Source organism: Gavialis gangeticus, unplaced genomic scaffold (genome assembly GCF_001723915.1).
Source record: "Gavialis gangeticus isolate Ggan-Ray unplaced genomic scaffold, GavGan_comp1, whole genome shotgun sequence".
NCBI classification, from domain to species: Eukaryota; Metazoa; Chordata; order Crocodylia; family Gavialidae; genus Gavialis; species Gavialis gangeticus.
In genome coordinates this window covers 53,646,183-53,651,132 of record NW_017729032.1, presented here as the reverse complement: position 1 = coordinate 53,651,132, position 4,950 = coordinate 53,646,183, and positions in this window count along the sequence as shown.

Genomic DNA, 4,950 nt, shown 5'->3' with positions numbered 1-4,950 from the left:
CCGGGGCGGGGCCGGGCCGGGCCGGGCCGGGCCGAGCCGAGCCGAGGCGGGCCGCCCTCCTCCCTCCCTCATAGACCCGCGGACCGCGCCCCCGTCCCGCCCGCTGGCGGTGCAGTGGCTGAGAGAGGCAGCAAGGAGCGGGGAGGGGGTGGGGGCCGTGGTCTCCCCCTCTGCTCCGGGCTGCTTGTTTGCCCTCGGCCCAGCGGGCATAGGCGACTGGTAGGGGGTGCACTTGCCCCCCCTGACGGGGCCCGTTCCCCCACCCCGACGGCCAACACTGATGCTGTCGGTAGGGCTGGTGCCCCCCCCGACAGGGCCGCCTGACAGATGCAGGAGGCACCACACTCGTGCCAGCAGCGCACCCAAGGGCTCCGCCCGGAGGGAGGGGACTAGCTCGGGGCCCTCTTCAGGTCCCATCCCCCATCAAACCTTGGCATTTTCTTACTAGATGACCTGCTCTGCCTTCTTCAGATAGCCTTGTCCCTAACCAAAGGGCACCCGCACCCTGAGGCAGCAGCACAGTTAGCGGCTCCCTCCCAGGACCCCTCAGTTGGGTTGGGTTGGCTTCTGTTCCCCCCAGGGACCACTGGTCCAACATCTGCTGGGGGTGGGGGGTGGATGAGCACAGTCAGCTTTGGTGTTGTATAGAGGCAGCTCATTCATTGTGCACAGGCACCAACATCCATTTCATTGCACCCACTGAGCAGCTTGGTGCCTACTTTGCAAGATGTCTATGGCAGCGGAAGAGTGAAGGGGCAGCTGAGACAGTCCAGAAATGATTCATTGCAGGGATTTCTTAGATTCACCTCTTGTATTAAACCAACTAGGGAGCGGGATGAAGTCAGACAAGCTTTCAGATGTAAGGCCTTCTTCCTCAGGTCTGTCCTAACAATGCAGTTGGCCCAATAAAAGAGGTCTTCCTAAGGAATCTTTGTAATTTCTGGACCATCCTGGCTACAACATCCCTCTTCCACTGCCATGGACACCTTGCAGTAGTGTAAGAGTGATGTTGTAGTCGCGACAGTCCAGAAATTACACAAGAGACAAGGATTTCTTAGGGTGAGATCTTTTATTGGACCAATTGTGTAGTTCAGATAAAGTTAGACAAGCTTGTGAATGCAAAGCATTCATCCTCAGGTCTGCCTAAAACAAGCCAAGTAAACAGTTGTAAGAATAGGTGAGAGGAGTTGCCAGGGTAACAGAGGCAGAATTAGCAGAAAGAATTTCTGATTACTGGAGATCAAGGCCTCTAAAAAATAGAAGGGTCATTCTCATCTTTCATATTTGGAAATAATTCAGGAGTTAGATAGATGACCATGTGCTATAAAAACAATATCATTGTCTGTATAAATCTGACGACATGCATGGCCCACACCCACATAGATTTAACAGCATAGTTGGTTGAGAGTCAACCCACATCTATCCAGAAGGAACAGAAGTTGGGGGGAGGAACAGTTTCACTATGGGGAAAAAGGAAGCCAGAAGTTGTCTTGAAAGAGATATGCTCTTTTATAACTTGCAAGGTTGCTGGATGAATCTTGCGTGGTGTGTACAAAGACTGTCCTTTGGGCCCAAAAGCTGCAAAATAATTTTAAAATCTGAGAAATTACCACAAAAGATGTAGTTTAAGAACCTATTACTTATTTTACCTCAAAACTTTGAAGATATTACTTTTCTCAAGAATGAACACAAATTTCTGCCAGTCTAGAAATACCACATTAAAGTTCCTAACAAACCAACTGAAGTACAGAAATGTTTAGTTAAGTTCGCCCAGAAACATTACGTCTGTGTGATTTCATTACCCTGAAAGAACCCACTGAAACACCAAATGATTTGTGTGATGGCTAAAGTTACCTTACTTTGGTGGTTCTTACATTTGTATAAAGGGGTAAAGTTATGGTAAACTTGTTTGATTATGTCAACTGTGCATTTATATACTTCTAAAAATGTTTTTCTGGTGTGGTTATTGTTTTGTAAATTGGAACTTTAAGAATGTTATGCTTTTTCAGAAAAAATTACCAACATTTTCTTAAGAGTTTATTGTTAAAGGAAGGAAGGCAGAAATAGTTAATAATCTTTCAACTTCCTTTCTTCAATACCAACCTTCTTACCTATTTTAAAGACAACTATTGATGGAAAATTATAGCTTCATTTTATAATAAAAATAGCTTGGAGTTTGTTATTTTGGTAACACTCCTGTTTCAGGCTGTTCATATAAAAATCTTTAATTTTCACTTCTTCAGTACAGTAGAGAGATATTTCTGGGTTACATACAGTATTGGTATATGTAAATCACTCCATATTAAATACTATTTTCAATTTGGAATTGCAGTAAAACTGGGTTGACTTCTGTTCTCCATGCCAAAATAAACACATTCTATATACAGGACAGAGTATAAAGAAACACTTATAAGTTTTATAGATTGATTTCTTAAACTGGAGAGCCATATGGAATAGCTGTCTTCTCTAATCAACATTGTTTGTTTTCTGATAAGCAAACTTTCATTCAGGTGAACCATTCATCAGCTCATGTGAACATTATTGTTGCACTAGATTTGGAAAGAAAAACAAATCTATAATACTAAACTCTAAACTAATCTCAGCACTGGGGTTTATAGCTTCCTTTCTCATACCTCATCATACTGAACATTTAAAAACCAGAGACGGAAGAAACCACACACAAGAAACAAAATTAATCAGACTTTTTTTCTAAACGATATACTCTCCTATCCTGGATGTTGACAGTAATCTGTGGACAGACCTCCCATTATGTCTGTGAAAATTCAATTAATAGAGCAAGAAAAGGCCTTAATCCTGCAAGGTGTTTTGCAACACTTGCACTTTCCTTTGCGTGATCAGAGTCAGATGAACCAGTTCATATGCATATAAAAGTAGGTAATAGTGCCCTAGAGGAGCTGAGACATCTCCTAGAGTAGACTATAATGTTGGAGGACACTCACCACTACATCCCTTCAAAGGGCTGCAGTACACTTTTCTATCCTCACCCCATTTTTGCTCTTTTCCTGGCAATGTGTTTCCTCAGTAACAAAAAGACATTACACTTTGACCACTATAAGAAATCAGAAACCAGTCTATACCCATAGCAGAACAGAAGTTTGGTGCACATAGACTGGTTTAAAAATGATGGAACCCTGTCTAAGATTTGCTGCCTCCCTGCCCACCACCTCCAAAGGGCAAATGTGTGTTCTGTTTGCTACCAATCTAAACTACACCACTTTACAGAAAACCATGTAACTTAGATTGATTCCACCTCAGGCTTTTTTGGAATATCTGTACCTAGCTCTAGAGAAAGTAATAATGTGGCAGTTACCTAGATATGCCTTTGTACAGGGTGTGGTGATCGGAATAAGCTATCCTTCAACAGTTCTTCTCAAAAACAGACAACAGCTGGGCCACAAATAATAGAACTTCTCAAATAAATGGGATCAATTTTGAGATTAAGGGTTGAAAGATTGAGATTTGCATTACAATTTGTAATTTAAAACCCAGCATAGCAACAATGAAATCCTGAAAAGTGGACTATTGCACATGAGATTGAGATGTATCTGTAAGAGTAAAGGAACTTGGAAGCTATCTGCCCTGCTAGTATCCAAATATCACTTGCTTTAGTCATAGGACTTCTGTTCTTTTTAATGAGAGTATTCATGTGAGGAAGGCTAATGCGATTTGCCTCTGTGCTGGGCTCAGATTGTGCTATTAACCCCTCACTTTCATTAATACTACAATTTCTCACAAACTGTAAACTTTTTTTTTTTTAAGAAAAAACCGGGAAATACATGCGTAAAGGCCATCACACCAGCTAAACTCATCCTGCTGTACATATGTAGTCCAGTAAATAGTTCTACTCACTGTTTTTAGACCTCCTCACAATGGGGTGCATTAAAGCAGAAGTAAAAGCCTGAAGTCAAAATTTCCTTGCTATTCTAAGTTATTTCTGTTTGCTTTTTTGTATTCTCTTTTCTTTATTCCCCAAAGATAGTTTTGTAAGAGAGAAAATTACTGAGTAAAAACATAATGTATTTATTTCCAATCAAACTCAGGTTTTCTTGTGCCCTGTGCAATTTCAAAAACATTATAGTAGGCCTTCCAGTAAGATTGCTGATATTTCAATCACAGTGGAAGCATATGCAACTCAGTATGACTTCACTAAAATCTTTTGATTTTTATTGCGATATATTACCCACATAATTCAATAGTGATTAAAAAAAGATGCAGCTAATGTCCACATGGAACTGATACAATTCAAAATTAAAATTATCTTCTGGTTTTGATACTCTATATAATAAAAAGAAAATAGACCACATGTTTTTGCTTATGACTGAAAATACTACCAGTAACTGGCCACAAAATTTCAGCTTTTAAAATTAAAAATGTTTGGAAGTTGTTAATAAGAAACAGAACTACCAGAATGTAAATCTTTAAACCTCTACATCAAAATAAAGATTTATACATTTTGACAGTTTTTGTGCTATGTTGTTGTAGCAGGGCACTATGTTGTTGTAGCAGGGTGCCTGCTACTGAAAACAGGAATATAGGCTCAGCTGCCACTCACAGGGCCAGCACAGGTGGGTTGCCAAGGCGACTGATTGGGTCAGCTGACCAGAAGGGGGCAGGGGCTGGCCTACATAAACAGAGAAGGCTGAGGCCAGAGCAGTTCCCTTCTGATAGCCTAAGGAGCAAGAGCTTTGCTAGAGCAAGCAGGGCAGTGGTGTGTGGCTATAGGGTGGAGAGGACCCTGGCAGGGATGAGAGAAGCCAGGTTGGCTTAGGTTTTTATGTTATAGCCGAGGGGCTTTGCGTTTCTGTTCTGGTTGTTACTGAACTGGAGGACTGGGCGAGGCTGTAGGGGTGGAGGAGGCCTCAGCAGGAGGCCTCCCAGTAAGGTGGGGGTGCTCCGAGCGCCAGGGAGGGTGCTGCAGTCGGCGTGAGA